Genomic DNA, 18,485 nt, shown 5'->3' on the forward strand with positions numbered 1-18,485 from the left:
GCGGTGGCCATCGCCCTCCCAGCCGTTTTGTCCCCCTGCGGCAGCAGCCTGCCCACCACCACCGCCGCCCCTCACGGCGAACCCGTGAGGCTTCATCCCTCTGTGGCAGGAGGCAGGAGGCCGGCTGGAGGAGCGGGGCCGCCCGCCAGGGGTCCCCCGTCACCCGCAGCCGCCCCCTGACGGAGCGCCGGGCGCTGAGGGGGCGGCACGTTCCCGCCCTCCTCCTCCTCCTCCTCCCTCCCTCAGCCGGGCTCGCACTTTGCAGACGCTCCCTTGCCGTGCCTTCAGCCTGTCATAGGCGCGGGCGGGCGTGCGCGCGCGCACTCTCCCCCCCCCGTTTCCCTCCCCTCTCCTTAGGGCCGCGCCGCTCTCCTCCTCCCTCTCCTCCTCCTCCCTCCGCGCGCGGCACTTTGCAGACGCTCCCTGCGCCCTCCTCCAGGCGGCCCGGCCGCCCCTCAGGCCGCGGGCCCATGGGCGCCGCGCCCCGCCCGCCGCGGGGGGCTGCGCTCGGGCGAGGCGCTGAGGTGAGGCGAGGCGGGACGGGGGGCGCCTCACGGCTCCTCCGGCGGGGCCTTGGGGGGTGGCGGGGCCCGGCTGGGAGAGCTGGGGGAGGGAGGGGACACGCGGGGGTCGTGGGGTGTGTGAGGTGGGGGGGGAGCGGGGGAAGATGGCCCCCGGGGGCGGCGGTGACGCCCGGTTCTCCTCCTCAGGGTGCCCGCTGCTCCTCCTCAGGGCGCCCGCTCCTCCTCAGCCGCTGCCGGGGAACTTTGGGGGCGGCTCTAGGTCGGGGCTGGGCACACCAGCCCCTCAGAGCCGCGGTGAGACGGGCACCTGCCCTTTATGCCGAAGGCTGTCCGCTGGGATCCGTGCCGTTGGGGTACCCGCTCCTATTTCCCTCAGCGGTTCTGCCGCCCGTCCCCGTGAAATAGCGCCGTGGCTTTCCCCACAGCGTGACTCACTGCCCTCGCTGCGGGCACGGATGGTGGCTCGGTGCGAGCGCTGGGTCCCCGTGAGCAGCCTCCTGTGTGGCAGACCCCGGCAGGGCGGAGGGATGGCACCCGCCGTGCCTGCCCGCGTCCTCGGCAGCTGGCTGCAGGGGCAGGCTGCGCCTCCGCTCCCGGCTCGACGAGCTGCTCGCGGCTCTTCCCGAATAGTTTTACCATTTCGTCAAGGACTGACAGCCTCTCTTAATAGGAGGAACCGGTTAGCTCTTGTTAGTTACTATTGAAGCCATTTTGCCTGGGGACACCCGGTCCAATTTAGTCTGAAGGGGTGATTTACCTTTTTCTTTCTTCATCTCGTGTAATGACTGGGTTCTTCATGAGAAATCTTGCTTACTGCGGGACCCACGGTTCACATAGTCACTGGTGGCTGTGCCAAGCCTAATAGTCGTAAAAAATCCAACACTTTTTTTTTTTTTTTTTTTTTGTGGTGTTTTCATTTCATATAATGCAAAATTGAGTGCTGCCTTCTGCTCTGTACCTGTACAGGAGAATATAGGGAATAGTGTAGTCTTAAGCAGAGCAGTATGAAAAGGAATATCTGCTCACCTTAATTTAAGGTATACAGGCTGTTTTCTCTTTCTCCTATGTAGAATATGGATTTATTTTCCATGAGCAAAAAAGGATTAAACAATATATGCATCCCTTTTCTGGGCGGTAAATCCATCTTGCTGTCTAAGAAGAAGCCAGCTTGTACAGCCTGGACTGAAAAGATGCTAAAAGACAAAGTGGATGAATACCGAATGTAAGAAGATCAGGTCGCTTAAGCTCCAGGAACTAAACTGCCTAAAACTTAGGAAGTGGCCAGCAACACTGAGTGCAGATCATCTAAAATCCTTAATCTGCTTCGTGATGTGGAATCTGGCAAAATAATGAGGTGCTCTGGATTCCTGAAACGATTAACAATTGCTCTCCAATTTGTCATCTCCTTCCAACCAAATTCCCTTCCCATGATTTAAACAAAAAGACAAAAAGTTATACCATCAACTTCTACACTTGAGGTAATATGAAGACTTTTAGTAGCACCATTCATTTCAGTCTGATTTTTTTATTATTTATTTTTACAAGGTTATGTTTCTGGCATTACATTCTGCTGTCATCTAAGAAGTTCGCTTCGCCGTTTTAATAAAATTTGCATGTTGTGCCGTGTTCCTCCCCATCTTGGCTTTCAAATTTTATTAAAATTCAGAGGTTGTTGACATTAAGTGCCCTGCCCTGATGTAGTAACTTGATTATTAGCTGTGTGGTACGTGTTCTGAAGGTTTTTGTGAGCACGGCGTTCATATTTTGAGCAGGTTGAATGCTAACGAAGATTGCCTTAGTGTTTCATGAGGGAATTTGGTTTCATTGATATGAGAAGGGACAGATAAGGTAGATATAGCAGCAAGTGTTACTTTATGGTTACTTGCTGACATTGACGTAGTCTATTGAACAGATGGTGGAAAGAAATCTGATATGCTACATATCAAAAAGCCAGGTTCTGGTAGTATTTTCATTTACGTCATGTTATTCCAAAAGTGCCTGCCGAACTCGCTTGCTTAGCGGTGTTTGGAACCAGAGCAGTGCTCCTGCAGTCACTTGGTAATGAAACTCAGAAGTAACTGCTGAAGGAGATGAACATACTGCACAGTACTAATTAGCTGCAAATCTGATGAAGGGAAACTCTTCCACGAATCAAGCAGTTCTGCTATTATTGTGTCTTCAATTTAAGGAATTTCTTAAGTGGTTGGAGTGGTATAATGCCGTCCTTTAATCTTCTCTGCTTTTGCCGAGTTAGTATTTGCACATCTCTGCATTTCGTATACCGTAGGCACTTAAACAAAAAGCAAAACCCCTTTTGTCTGCAATGCTTCAGAAGGAAAAGTAGACTTTTGTATTTGCCTCTGTGTATGAACATACACACCACACGTCTCTGATTTTCTTGTTTTAGCCTCCTGTTACTGGTATACGTTATTGAATCTGTGCAGGCTTCACTGTGACTCACTTCCATGTCTTGAACAGGCTGGATGAGTGTAACACCATGTAACTTCTGTGAGAACTAAGTTTCATGTTCAGATCGCATTCTGGTAGTGGCTTGGTTTCCCTCGCTTGTGATCCCATCTTTTGTCAGTTTCTTGTTCTTCTCATGGGTGTTGGTAACAGTTGCTGTCATTCAGAACCACAGAGGGAAGGTGAGTAAGGTTTTCTACAAACTTTTTTTAGTTCTGTGTAAGGCTTTGGTTAGTGACATAGGAGCTGTATTTGGACAGCGTTTGAGGAGGAACAGCTGTGATTAGAAGTAGTGACATGAGTGCTAGCACAACCTCTCGGATGCGAGGCAGCTGCTTGTTGTGACCATGCAAGCTTTCATCAAGGTGGATAGCCTCACTCTTCTGGTCAAGCTGGGATGATAGTTGAGCTGTCTTGAGACCAATTGGCAGGGTTTTGGTCTCGCCTAGCAAAAAAAAAAAAAAAAAAAGTCTTGTTGGTTTTAATCAGGTGGTTCCTTCCAGCCCACGATGCACGCGCTCAAGCCAGGATGTTGCTTCTGCCAGGAACTTCTGCTAAAAATGTGGCACTTCTGTGTGTCTGTGGCAGCTTGTGTACTAGGGAGACACAAAGGAAAGAATGGAGAAGACAAAATTAGTTTGGGGGACAGGGATTCCCTCTTTGAATGCTCCAAGTAGCAAAGTATGATTCAAAGTAGCGAAGCCCTTTTCAGGAGGAAAGCTTAAGTCAATGATGTGATTCATTTGATTTATTATTTATGGTTTGTATGAGCTAAGAATCCTGTGATCCTTGCCCTTCTTTGAGTCTTACAAGGTCCTGTTATTCCTATTAGCTAAGCATATTTCTTCATACATCCCACAGGCATTCCAAACTGTTGTTTAACCTTGATTATTAGTCCAGCTCACTGCTGTTTGTCTTACTGCTTTTTCTTTCCTGATAGAAGACTGTAGCATTTGAAAGTTATCAACCACTTCTTTTGACCTCATCCTTCAGACAAAAGGGTTCACGTAGGTTACAAGTAGCAGGCACATTGTTTTAGTGACTTTTTTTTTTTCTCCTTACATAAGAAGGAAGGAGATTCATACTGGTAGGAAAAAAACTGATTTCACTTTTATCAATTGCTGGTCTTGTATCATGGAGTTTGTTGCTTTTCTTTGTGTCAGAGTTTTTTGGGTTCTCCCCAAACAATGTATTCCTTTTGCTTACATTTCCTGAGAATAGTTTTGTAACTAGAATGTCTTTTCTAAGTCTTCTGGAGATTTGGGTGAGGAAGGTTGTTGCTGCTTCCTGTCTGTTACCTGTTAAGGATGTATTTTCTGCTTCCCAAAGAATCAGGTGAGCCATGTGAGCACTTCTGACTGTTTAGAGCAGTTTACATAACCTCTTTTGAGGTCCTATTAAAACATTTTCAGATAGCTACTAATGAAGTGGTCATTAAAGGTACAAGCTGCAGTGAATTACAAATCCTGCCGTATTCTGTGATCTGAAGGTTTATTGGACGTGTTACATATCAACATATGGACCCTTTGGATTCCAGCATGTTATGTGATAGTCCTCTTGTCTGAAACGTGTGTGAGTGGAGTCAAGTCACGCACTCCTACAGAAGACCTCCAGCAGTGCAAAGCTGTATGCGTGGGTTCACTGAGGCAGTGGTTCTCCTGGGCTTAAAATGCTCTCTTGTCCCTCTCCTCTTTGTCACCTCCCTGCTTTCTCTGTATGTCTGTTCCCTTGCTTCAGAGATCCGTTCTTTTCTTCTTCCCTTGCCACCGCCGTGTCTGACAGAATGAACAAATCTCCAATAGTTGCTTCGTGGCCGTTTTTGGAAGTCGCCCTTGAGCTCTGCAGAGTGTGGCTGTAATACACATCTGGTATACGTGGAAGATTATTCCAAGTATTAGGGACCCAATGTAGTCAAACTTTCATTTTTCTCTGCTGTTATGACCTATTTTGTAAAAACAACTTTGTGGTTTGACTGTAGATGGTCTATTTGAAATGTTTCATTGGTGATGTCAAACTTGCCAAGGTGGGATGCGTGAAGGAGTTCGGCATGTTTTTCTTAACTCGTTTAGTGAATTTGCACCTTTCTGATACGGTATTCATAGCAAAAATAAATCTTTGAACAGATCATTTACTTCTTAAAATGCTTTCATGTAATTTCAACGAGTCTGTCTTGATAGGTTCTGTTCAAGACAGTGCGTGCATTGATTTAATTTTGGATGTTGTAGACTAAGAAGTGTGCAAATGCTAGCCTGAAGTTCCTGTTAATAAGGTTTTTGCCATCCCTTTACTCCTCTTGTTCTATTCTGAATCATGGTGATGTGACTGCCGTAAACACAGTGACACTGTCTGCATGACCTAGCTGTAGAGCCCCAGTCCTGCACTGCTGCAGTCCACTGTGTGTGAAGGCTATTTCTGCACAAACAAACCGCTTCCACTACTAGGGCTTCTCAAACATTGCTCCAAGTGACAGGAACAGTCAAATCGTTTCCTTTCCCTGAAGTTGGTTTGAATCACCCATTTCTACCTAGATGCAATTAAAGCTTTCTGTTTTTAATAAAAAAAAAAAAGGCAATAAATATAGAGAACATAGAATCTGCTGAGAAGTATTTAGCAAACATCATCCATATCTTCATCATCTTGTCAGGATGAGTTTTCTTTGTTTTGCTTTTGGTGTGAATTGTACGTTAAAATGAACACACATACACACACCTTTCCTAAAAAGAACAGAGCATTACCTTGCTGTGTCTTTGTTTGTCTACCTGATCTTGGAATTTGAGCCACCTGACAAGGAGTCTTCTCCCTGGGGGGGGGGGAAAAGAAAAAAGAGGAGCAAAGCAGCTATGTATTTCATGCCTAGAAAAATCCAGAAATATTCTTAACACTGAAATTTTCATGCTTATTTTGCAAACACCTGTGATAAAGGAGCTTGGCAGCAGTGTTCTCTGTACGTGATAATTTACTGGATGTGGATACAAACTTTTCTCTCCGATTAACACACTGTAAAACTAAATCAACCTAAGAAACAGCTCTGAAACCCCCTCCTGAAACACAGAGTCCTGACAAAAATGTATTTGGCTAGTGGTAGGCATATAGGGCGTTCAGCAATGATTCTGGCAGGAGGGGCTGCAAAATGAGGGGGCTGTTTCCTGGGCAGCAAGGAGATGTTTAAAACACAAGCAGGCAAGCAGTCCAAGCAAGGTACCATTTCGGTGCTTGGACAGGGGAAGTCTTAGAGGTAGGCTTGTACGTAAGAGTGGGACCAGAAGAGCGACTTCCTTAGTCTCTGTGTGTTGGTGGAGTTTCAGGTTGAAAGTTAAAATATGTAATGTACCTTCATCGGAGGGGTTGTGGAAACAGGTCTAGAGAGCTCAGGAAAGAGTCTGGAAAAAAATATTTGGAGAACTGAACAAAATGACTTACTTGAGAGAGGCTTTTGAAGGGCTCAAACTGTTTGAAAGTTTAGCTTCTAGGTTTAGAAATTGGGTGTGAACTTTAAACAGACAAGAAACAAACAAAAGTTTTTTTTTTCCTCCTTAAGTTTAATTAAGAGTTGTCACCCCTCTATTTTGGTGGGATTTTGTCAGTGAAATCAGTATCTGCATTTCCTGATCTGGCAGAACAGGAAAATGATGTGGAACACTCTGCATAGGAAAAGGAATAATAATAATAAAGATATTTCTCAGGCTGTACTGCTCGGGCTTCAGCATGGGTTGTACTAGATACTTGACCAGATTATTACAGCTGCATCTTTTCAATCAGTTCCTCGGCACATTGTTTTGCTTTGCAAGTTCTTAAGATGAACAGTTTCCCTGTCTGTATTTCCCTTCATGAAATGCAATTTCTCAACCAACACTATTGATTTTAGATGTAGAGCTTAGGGATATGGTTTAGTGGGGACTGTTAGTGTTAGGTCAGAGGTTGGACTTGATGATCTTGAGGTCTCTTCCAACCTAGAAATTCTGTGATCCTCCAGGAGCGTGGAGAAATGTAGCATTGCGCTGTTGGCACTTAAGATCTATACGTGTTAGGCAGCTTCTTTTCTTTTACTACAGTGGAAAATGCATACAGGAGGGGAAAGCTTAAGCAGAAAAATACAGTGAAAGTATTTGCAGCTATTTTACTGTATATAAAATCAACTAGTCCTAAATATTCAGACAAATCTTAAGAGCCTGCGATCAAATTAAATTACTTTTATGGTTATACTTTAAAACAGCAGGTTTTTATTTCTAATAACCATTTTCTTAGATACTAATTGAGTTTATTGGTAAGCTAGTCTCAGAAATAATCTTTGCCTCAATATTGTAACCTCTCTTGAAAGAGGAATACAAGCTGTCCTCCTTTCCTGCTAGGTAGTAGTGGTTCTTGTTGGAATACCTTTCCAGATTTTTTCAGTAGTTTGGCAGTTACCTTCAAGAAATGGGATAATCAGTAAAACAAGAACTTCTGCGTTCCTTGTGATGATGTAAAAAATGAAACTGGGTTGCACAGGTAACAAAGCAAATTGACGTGTTAATTCTGAGCCTAGGTGTAAGTGCTTTGAGACTTCCGGGGACGCTTACTGTCCCCGCTTTACAGCACTAGTTATTAAATATTGTGAAATCTTTGTTTGAATCTCTTCACCACCTCTCCTTAGGGCTCTCTGGAGAACCTGATAGGACTGCGCGTGATTCCTTTGAACAGCAAGCTGCAGTGACTCTCACCACACCAGTTTTATCCAAATTCTCACCAAGTAAGTTAAAGGGGGGGGCAAGGAAGATTTTCAGACTGGAAAATGCCTAAGGTTTTGGCTTCCCTGCTGGCTTCCATTGAGGCTTGCTAGCAGCTGAGATGGAGCTCGCTGGAAGTAGTGCTCACCTACCGATGGTCTGGAAGTTCAGCTCAATCTGTGCAGGATCCGTTGCTGCTGGTGGGTCACCAGCGGTGATTCAGTGTGCCCCTGGTCTGGAGGAAGGGATTTTCATCACGCTGTAGTGAGAGGCCAAGTGCAGCAGATGAAGTGCCATCCTGATGTAAAAGGCGTGTTGCCGCTTACTTTAGCTCTTGAGTAGATGCTATTTAAACCTCTGGCTTTGTTTATTGAAACTAGGACAACGAGGCCCGAGTGTGCTCTTAAAGTTTCCTTTGAGGTCTGTAGTGGCTGATTTAAAAATAAAAATCAGCTTGTAACAGGTTTAGCTTCTGTTCAGCTTGTATTAAAGTCCTTGTACCTTGATACGTTTCCTGTCATAGTAGCTTTCGTGTCCCCCAGTTCTGTGGCTTGCACCCTGTGTAATGGTACAGAAGAATGCCAATATTGTGTAAGCTACTTAAAACATGTCTAAGAGCACTTCCTTGCGTGCTGAGACCTTGGTATGCGTGTAGCTGCATCTACAGCAAAGAAAGAGGCGAGCTTTATCAAGCAAAAAATAGTCTTTAAGGAAACTGCACCAGCCGTTTCCTGGCTGTCTTCACCTTTTACCTGTGCCAGCTGGGGAAGGAGCTCAGGAGGTGGTAAAGCTGCTGCTTTCAGTGGCTGTGCTGCCTTCGGCTGTTTGAACATCAGCCTAATTTAGAAGAGTGTGGTTTTATTCCTTAAAATGCTGTGTTAATAGGGGGCTATTATGGGTTAAAGCTCCCTCCAGTAGGCCAAGTGGCCCCAGTTTTATTTAAGAAAGTAACGGCCTTTTCCCCCCTCCTGAAATGATCTGTGTAAGTACTATCAATGTACATGTTTGAGCTTATTCTAATTAGGACAAAAATATCCAGCTCACTACATAAACTTCTGATATTCAAATCAGATTTCGTGCTATTGATTTTGGATGTGTGTTATGCAAAGAGTTTTTTTTTGTTAACGAAGCCAGACTCTTGCCCTTCCACAAGCTACAGAGTATTTTTAAATATGCCACCCACCTCACTCTTTAAATAACTAAAATTTGGCATTTTATTAGAACGGCTGCTGATGCAGCATTGTAGTTTGGCAGAAATTACCCCAGGAACCCTACTGTGCTCAGTATTTCCACCTTGCCTATCATACAGGGAACAGGCCTAATTGCTGAGGATAAAAATGTGTCTTGTCTATAGAAATACAGGTGAAGAACATTTTCATTGTTTATTTTGTACTGACCTCTGTCATCCTTGCATTTGACAAATGGAAGAAGAAATTTGTCAAATGGTATCAGCAAACTGTCTTTTTTTTTCCCTTCTGCTGCTGTTTTCTCATTTGGCTTGCCTGTGTGGCTGACTGTTCTGCTGATGGTTTTCCAGCTATTGCTGTGTTAAAGTCTTCATTTCCTTATTTGATATTTAATACATCTTTAGACAGTACACCAGTGTTAGAGCTGTAAAACTGATTTAGGAAGAAAATAAACAGGGAGAAGTGATAGAAATTCTCCAGAACATTGTGTAAGAGGTTTCAGGGTTTTGGTCATACCTTCCTTTTCATCTTGGCTTGTGTCTTTCTCCTTCCTTCCCTGTTTTGTGTAATTTGAAGCATGTTTTCTTTGTCACTGCTACTGAACTGTTGCTATTAGCACTGCCTCCTGTGTTCCGCACCTTAAAAAGACTGAGAGGCTAATGGTGTTGTGCTCGCTTTTCATTTGGCATTCAGAAGAAATGCAGGCAACATATGTATTTCTGTTTTGCTTAGCCTGGCTGCTTCTCCACTGGAAGCAGCTTTCACCTAGAGCATGAAGATTTTAGTGAATATAACTTCTTATTCAGCACGTGTCAAAATTCAGCTATTTCTCAATGTTAAGTCAAAACAATCTTGCATGTTGTTTTTTGTTGTCCTTTGCTTGGTTGTTTATTTCTTTAAACTGGATTTCTGTTGTGTGTGAGAATTGTCTGAGTGTCCTCAGCAGTGTTCTGAATGAGGCAAGATCTCTTTTTCAGTACAGACTTCTGATGGCTTTTGCCTCTTTTCCCCAAACATCTTCTCTTCAAGGCTGAGGTTTCACCATATTGACTTGACATGTTCTCATACACTCAATGTTTAAGCTTTACTTTGCACCTTCCTTCCCATCTTCCACTTCTTTCTCAGGTCTGTGTAACCTGTTTCCTATTAAATATTTTAGAAAATATTTACTGACCTAGGCTAAAACAGATCTCTTCCTTCCCCATCCAATCAACAAACCTGGGTGGATTCTTCGTCTGTAAAATTAAGTAGAAATTCATGAAGTCTGAGAGGTATGGCTGTAGCTATGCTGAATCTTTGTATGGTCAGCTGATAATAGATAAGAGATGAACCTTTCTGTTAGATTGCCCACCAACTAATTGTGAAACCAGCTGATTTCACAGATGGCTTGCACATCTTCAGAAGACCAGTTGATCTTTTATCTGTCTCTTTGTCACATCGATAACTCTTTCACGCTGTTCCTCTTCCTTTTTTTTTTTTTCTGATGTGGCTTTTTTTCAACTGACCTCAAGCAACTGTCTGAAATGATTGAGTCATTTTACTGAAGGTCAGACTCTGCCCATGTTGCACAAGCTTTGAATCTACAGAAAATCAATGTAGCATGTTGAAGAGGTGGGCGATCGCTAAGTGTCCCATAGTTTGTCTGGATCTGCAGATTTTTTTTTCCCCTGGGAGGTTATTGGCACCAGAATCGATTTCCATATTTTGCTGTTGTAATCACGTACCGGGCTTCGTTATTGCATGGTCAGGCATTGGGACGGGTTGCCCAGGGAGGTGGTGGAGTCGCTGTCCCTGGAGGTGTTCAAGGAAAGGTTGGACATGGTGCTTAAGGACACAATTTAGTGGGTGACATTGGTAGTAGGGTGATGGTTGGACCAGATGATCCTGGAGGTCTTTTCCAACCTTAATGATTCTATGATTCTATTCTAAATGGCTTTATAAGCATCTCTTCTAAGCCTGTCATTATATCTTTAAAAAAAAAAAGGCTGGCTGAGCAGGAGAAACAAATGTGATGTTATGAATATTATGGAGAAAATGTGACTTTACTACTTCAGATCGTCTCAGTGGCCTGTTAGAACACTGGTGAGCTGAGCCAAGCAAGACATCAAATGAATCTAAATTTCTGAACTTAGCTTTTTAAATACCATCTTCTGAAATTTCTTTTCCACAGAAAGCTTGCACTTCTTTTACACATTTGCAAGTGGGCTTTTTTGAGACCCTTTTTTCCGGGATGCTCTCCATTTCATTGTATACAGATTTTAGGTACATGATGTGGAACTGAGTGTCATAGCAGCTAGATGCCTATAGCCATGAAGCAGCGTTGTATTTATTTTCATTTTGTAGCTAAGCAAAGGAAAAATACTTCCAGTTCTAAAGAATCTTACAGAATGATAGGTGTAGAGTCTGGTGGCGGTGAAGTTGTTGTTAAGGAATTGTTGAAATAACTGGTAGAGTTCTTCCTTCTTTAAGGTAAAACAAACTTGCATATGGAGAGCAAGAGCAGTGCAGTTAATGGAGGAGAGGTTAGGGGTTAAATGAAACCTTACACATGGGAAAACAAGTTTAGTTGCTTGAAAATCAGATATTTTCTCAGGTTTAAAGAATAAATGAAAACCACTCAAAAGTCATATGCAAAAAATAGCTGTTCCACTTCTTAGTATGAAATACTAATTAGGGATTTAAAGAATGTTACAAGGATATAGAGATGATTTCCAAAGCACTCTTCACACTTAAGCCTCAAGTCATGTGTTGGGTCCAACTCGTGGGGTGCATCTTTTCCCAGCATTAAAACAGCAGCTTAAGCTGGAATCAAGCCTGGAAGCTCTTGAGCGATACAAAGCTGTAGGCAGGAATATCGTAACCTCCTGAAGCACGGAGGGAAATGATACTGAATAAATATAGTATAAAATAAATAATAAATATAGTCTATCTTTTGTCGGGCTGTTAGTAGGAACAGTTCTACTCTTTAAGACCAGCCCTAATGAACATGAGTGACTGACTTCTGTGCAGTTTTGTTTTGCTGCCCCTGATTAGAGGTAGTTATACTCTGCATTCACGTGGCTTGGCTATAGGTTTATCTGCCTTCTGCAGTGGGATGCAGGTGTAAGTCAGTGGGCTTATAATATGGCAGTAGGATAGCTTGTCTTGGGTTCGTGTGCTTGTAGCTTACAGAGCAAATGGATTGCTCCGGATGTTAAAAATGTGCTAAAATGTCTTAAATAGTTTTCTGCAAGTTCTGTCAAATCCTGGCAGTTACAGAGATAAATCTATATAGACTGGTTATACGGGGTTGAAAAGAGTAAGGCTTCCTGTACCCACTTAGCCTTTAAAGATGCATTTGCCAGCACATTCCCCCAGTGAGTAGAAAGGAATGAGTATTTTCATAATATTAGAAAATCTGTTCCTCTGTGTCTCTGCCTTATTATCTCCGCTAGCTATGACTAACCAGTAAAGAAATCCATTCAGCTGTGGTAGCGTCAGTGAAGTGGCCTCTTCCCCTCTGCCACTACTACAGTACTGATTGAAGACCATTTAAATTCTGCTCAGAGCTCTAGGTGATTTTTTTTGGCAGCCTTATGTATGCTTTTACATTAAGTGCTAGGTTGCAATAATTTTTAAAAGGGTTGTCTGAAAGTGGATGTTTTTGTGGGTATTTATAGATGGTATTTGTCTTCGATGTGTGGATTTATTTCACACCCTGTGCCTTTAGCTCATTAACAGGACCTTGGTTCTAGGAAGGTTTGTCATACCGGAGTTTTACAACAGTCAGAGGGAGCGGATGCTGAACCTGCCCCTGAGGTCTAGAAGAAGATCAGCAAGTAGCAGTAATTCCAGTGGGTTTGCATCTTGGATACCAAGTGCCTTTAAGAGCTATTTATCTAATTAAACATTAGGTAGAGAATATGGTATATGGCAAATAAATGTTGTCCTGGCCACTAACAGAAGTTCCTTTTGAGGCAAGCCTACTGTCACTGTATTTGTCCTGGAAAGTCTCCTAGCTTTCTCTTGTTACCTGAAAATGCACTTTTTTTTTCCCCTCATATTTCCCCCCTCCCCCCCCCCCCAGTGACTATTCTAGAGATGAACATCATTGTTTCTTGAATTTCCTTTTGGACTCTGGAAACAATTTAGTTTAGGGCAGTGAAGAGGTTTGTAGAAGTAACATGTCCTACTGTAGATGTTGCCTGGAGTTCAGAATGCAGCTACGGTTTTCTACGTTATAACAACAGCAGCTCATCTGCTGTCAGTGGCACCACTTGTCATAACCAGAGATATTTTTAGAGCATTTTTTAAGGTTCTGCTAGTTGTTGTTTTGTTTTTCTTTTAAAGCAGTTTCATTTGATAACAATGCTTTAGTTCACAGAAGTGTTTTCTAAGAATTGACTTGTGTTCTAAACGCTGCAGGGAGGAAAAACCTCAATTTGCCTGCCTGAGAGCATGCCAAAGGGCTTGCATGGTAGAATTCCTGGTCTGGTGAAATCAGAGGAGGGCAACAGGTATAAAACATGCCAGTGGATCATATAATCTTCATATGATTCAGCCAAGTGCAAAATTGTCTCACTAGACTTGTTTCAGTTGCTTTAAATTGATTTAAAAAGGTAGAGAGGGGCAAAATTCCTTAAACTGAAATTGTTCAAGATAACTGTGGTGGGCAGGAGAGGAAAATAACCCTCTGATGTCACTCAGAGTGAAAAACACAAGCTTAAATTCATGTCAAGGCAAATGTAATGCTATTTTATAGTTGTATAAGGCTGTTTAAAATGGTTATCAGTGTTGGGGAAAACATGTCTTCATTTTCTAGGCTCTTTTTTTAATGTACCAAATAAGTGTTTTTTTTTTTTCTCCTCCCCTTCCCACACTAGAAGGAACACTTTTTCCTCTGGGGACAAAGATAGGATGAAGCTAAATATATCACTTGTCGGCTGTATTCTCCATCACGTTGCTTCAGTGGTTATTATTTGTTTGAATTCTACCTTCAGAGATCCTGCCTGATATTTGGTGACATGCATAATGAATAGAGACATAGCAATTTAAGATTCATTCTTTATTGCACTTTGGCTTTAGTTTACAAAGTGCTATAAAAATGAAAGGGACTTCGTAAGCATTAATCTAGGCACTTGGGGAAATTTCACCTCAAGTTGTGTGAAGAGGAAAGAAAACAGCATAAGACTCTGCTTGCAAGTTGTTGTTTTTTTGTTGTTGTTTTGTTTTCTACTTTCAAATGCTATGTAGGTAGGTTACATTTCTCTTCTTTCAAAGTACCACCCTTGCTGTGAGCGTGAGGAAGCTGGCTGGGTTTGAGGGCCATGACCTGTGGCCTAGCTGTGCATTTTCGGTTGGTGTTCTTTCCTTCTGAAGCACCAGCTCGAACAGCCTAAAGGCCAGTCTGAGGAGAACAATGCCCGTCTCTGTGGAAGGAAGCCTGGGAGACAGCAGCTGGAGAAGAAATTTCAGGTAGAAAGAGAGTGGCTTCTTCAGTAGTCTGTTAGTGCTCAGAGGTACAGAAGAAAGTCTGTGTACCTAGGTGTGTTTAGACATCTAAAAATGTAGACTTCAAAAACCCGTTCCTTAAAGTCTTTTTTATACTGGGTTTTGGCTAACTGGGGAAAGGACTGAAATCATTTCTCATTCATAGTGGGAACCAAGCAATGATGAGGAATAAGTTACATGCTGCTGTAAACAGTATTTAAACTCTGGCTTTGCTTTTGATACTCCTGACTCTCAGAATTGGCATAACCAGTTGCCAGCAATGGCAGCTTTGTCCTGAATGCCAAGCTTGTAAGTTCTACTGGTTGAGATCATTGACTCTGACTTTCCAGTCTGCAGCTAAATCCTGTTAATCCAGCTTCTAGTCCATCCAGTATTTTATCCTTTGTAGGAGCTGACAGTACAAATGGTTAGTTCATGCTGAAAATGCACACTGGCAAATAAACAGGTAGCCATTACAACACATCACAGGAGCATGTCTTCAAGCTTTATGCAGAGCCTGTGATCAAGAACTCGCTAGTGAGACGCGGTGGCAGTAAGCTGACCCAGAGAGTACAAGAGTGGTAGTAGTAGGTCTTCTTGCAATCTCAGTGTAAGGGCCAATTCATACTGTCTGAGCTGTTGTAATCAAAATAGCCAGACCAGCCTTGTAGTCAAATAGCTAATGACTTCTTACCCACCTTATTTTGACTGAAATGTCTAGGGCACACTCGTTCAGGTTAATTCCTTGGGTAGATGTGAAGAGGCAACGACTTCTGCATGGAGAGAGAGTAGGGTTTCTGCTGGCAGGGGTAGATCTGGCAGAGTTCGCACCTTCCTGGCCTCAGCCTGTCACATCCAGAAATGTAAGAAGGGCATACTGAATCCCGTGGTCCTCGTGACCTCCGTTCAGCAAATCCTGTAACCATTTTCCTCTTCACTCTCTCCACCGCTTCAACTTCACTGTGATAGCTTCTGCTGCCAAAAAGGGCTGCTGGTAAGCACGTGAGTGTGCTTTCTATTTTCTAAATTATTTTTCCTGATGTTCAGGAAGAGATTAAAAAGTTGCTCATTCTATATTGGGAAGCAGCATTAGGAAGTAAGAACAAAAGATATGAAATCATGAATGAATTGCAAGCACTAATGGTTCCTGAATATTTGCTGTGTTGTAGGATACTGGGGGGCATGGAGAAAGAGGAAGAGGAAGGGATAAAAGCAGGTACTGGTCTGAGCTCAGGAGGGCCTGCTCTCTCCATGGTCAGCACAGAGCGTGATGCTTTTGAGGCTGCTGCTTTGAATCATTCCCCCAAAGGAGAAGAATGGCCAAGCTGAACAGCTCTTCGTTATGAAAAGATACAATTTCTCCTTCTTGTTTTCACTAGCACCTGACCCATCTGTCAGACTGCTTGGTTTGCACAACAAGCCGAAAGCTTGTGTAAGAGAGAGGCTCCTTTTGTTTTCATGATCTGAACAGCTCATCAAGGGATCTGTTGATTTGGCACCTCTCATCCAAAGGGGGGTGAGGAAGTGAGTGATTTGGAGCAGTGGGATGAGGGGCGTGAAGCAGGGCTGCCCCTTCTTCCTCCTCTTTTGCCCCACGTGCACTTAATGTTCCTTTGAAAACAGCAGATATGGTAGTCTTGGTAAACCTTTATCCTGTGCTAGGTACAAAGGCAGTAACTAAACAGTAAGGGGGTTCTGTGGCAAAAAAAGGCCAATTCCTCAGTTGTTTTGGGAATGTCACCGCAGCCTCACTCCTGATGCTGCAGAATGTTTGTATAAAAATGCTTCAAACGTAAGGAGTAGCCAGCATTTTTGAGGCTGTTCTCAAGAAGAATGCACTTAAAAAGGACTTCTGACTAAGAATGCCCTGCCACACCTGGGGCAGTGTCAGAGTTCAGTGCCAAGCCTATTGACGCTTCCTTTCGTGGGTCGCATCTGGGTTCTTTGTGTTTTGGCACGCAGTCAAAAACCGATTTAGCCCTTTACAGGGATTAAGCATTGCTCTCAGACATTGTAACTCAGAAGACTGTGTCCAGTGTATGGTGTGAAATTAATCAAAAGGAAAGAAAATTAATGACCTGCTGTGGTGCCATCCATCAGGATATCACTCAGCAGGTGTGAAATTAACTTGCCTTGACTGTGGATTAAATTTAACGGCATGACGTGAAACTACAGAAACCGTTTCTGTTATTACTAGGGAGCAAGCAAGCTTTTTTTTTTTTTAAAGATTCCAGATTAATGAACTGCTTACGCCATACAGTGGATAGTCCTGTGATCACTTAACAGCATGAATTTAGATTGTTTCCAAAGAAGATCACGTATTACTGTATCAGTAAAAATTGTTAAAGGCAGGCCGCAGAAATGCGTTTTTAATTTCTATAATTACTGTGTGCCAGATGGTGGGTGCAGGCTTGTTTCCAGTGTACTATTTCAGCTCAAATATAAGCAGTTGTGATCTTTATTTACAATTAATCAGATTTTAACCTAGGTGATTTGAAATTGTGTTGTGACTATGACGAGTTCCAAAGAAACGCATAGAAGAAATGTCTCTGCTGCTTGTTATAGTTGCAAAAAAGTCTTCCTTTTTTTTTTCCAGATCCTTATTCTGAGGATAGCAAAACTACCCACTAACTTCAACTGTCTGCCAACTATTTTGGAATGAATATCTAATAGTAGATTATCTGCTTAAAAGGATTTGATAAATCCTTGTTAGGTTGTTACATATATATAGTATATAGTTCTTTGAGAAGTAATAATGAACAACAGTTCCCCACTGAAGGTTTCAACCCTCAGAATGTACCCCTGCTGCTGAGGCTTGACTTTTCATCAGTTGCTCTGAAAGAGCAGTACTACAGAAATGTAAAATACATCAGTTTATTAACTGCTCAAGATGAATGAGGAAGATGAAGGAAATGTACTTCCCAGTTTAAATCTAAAGATCTTGCCAACTATTTTTTTTAATCTGTCCCTTCCTGCTTCCTTTATGTGTGTGCACTTTTTCTCTACAGTTGCCCCGTATTTTTCATGTGGCATTTATTACCAGTGTGAAGGCTCCCTTTGACTTCTGCATTCTTAGTGGATTTCTGTTGAAAATGCTTTAAACATCCTCCTTTAAAAGGTTCAGTCACCTCACCTCTTTCAGAACTCCTGATGATTGTGCCCTCAGCAGAAAAGTAGTCATTTATGTGTTTTTGTCATTCCTTCACACCCTCCTCACCCCTCCCCAGATGAGTTCTGACTCCCCATTTCCAAGAATTAAGGAAGTTGCATATTTGTGATTAGAAAGACTGAGCTGGGACTTACATGGTATTTTTCTTGGAGGTATATCAGCCCCCCATCTATGAGTTTATCTTCAGGTTGGAAGTTGACGGTATATGACCATGTGCTTGACTATCTGGTCTTTATAAGTCGACTTGTTTGACCTCTTATTAAAGAACATCTGTGGTTTATAAAAACACAACATTTTTGTTTAAATATTGTTAATCAGAGAGCTTTTGGAATAGTGAAGGTCTAGTTAAAGCTTCACCGTTGTGGTACCAGAGACAAATGACATTGGCATTAGTAACAAGGTTTTGGTTCATAACAGGTATGATATAACCACCAAAGAAACATTAGGGTTGTCCAAGTCAGTGGTTGTGTCACTGGCAGCCCTTTCTGCAAGGGTAAATCATAAGCAGTACCTGCAGGATCAGTGCTGTCCTGCAACTTGAACAAAGAGCTCTGTAAAAAAAATAAAAACCCTTTTGCTGAACGTTAATTTGGGTTGAACTGCCAAGATATTTTATGAGTATCTTCTCTTTGAAGAGAAACGTCAGTCTTGGTACCTGTTTCAGAATGAGGAGTTGAACAAGTGATGGAGGCCTAATGCTTTTTATCTTTATAAGCATTAACAATTCGGGTCAAGCTTTTAACCGAGAATAATGGCTAGATGATTACTAGAACAGTTATTTCAGCTGGACCTTTGGGCTGTTTTCTTTCCTGCATTAGAAAGTGAAAATCTTGATATGCATGCCTAAAGAGACTTGCTCTTTAGGCTGAGGTTGTAACATGGTGCTCTTGCAAACTTGCTTGTGTTGAAGGAAATGCTGGGATATTGTGCTCAACTGCTGCCTGCAGTATGGCATTTAGATTAC

At 42.7% G+C, this 18,485-nt stretch overlaps 1 protein-coding gene across 1 annotated transcript in view; it reads left to right on the forward strand.

The window, feature by feature from the left end:
- Nucleotides 1-342: 342 nt before the first annotated feature.
- The window catches only part of MGAT5 (alpha-1,6-mannosylglycoprotein 6-beta-N-acetylglucosaminyltransferase), a 116,520-nt gene continuing 98,377 nt past the window's right edge, over nucleotides 343-18,485 (forward strand). Inside the window, exon 1 of the mRNA XM_035330822.1 lies at nucleotides 343-524. The gene's annotated coding sequence lies outside the window, so the exon portion shown is untranslated. The remainder of the gene's footprint in view (nucleotides 525-18,485) is intronic.

Source organism: Oxyura jamaicensis, chromosome 7 (genome assembly GCF_011077185.1).
Source record: "Oxyura jamaicensis isolate SHBP4307 breed ruddy duck chromosome 7, BPBGC_Ojam_1.0, whole genome shotgun sequence".
Lineage (NCBI taxonomy): Eukaryota > Metazoa > Chordata > Aves > Anseriformes > Anatidae > Oxyura > Oxyura jamaicensis.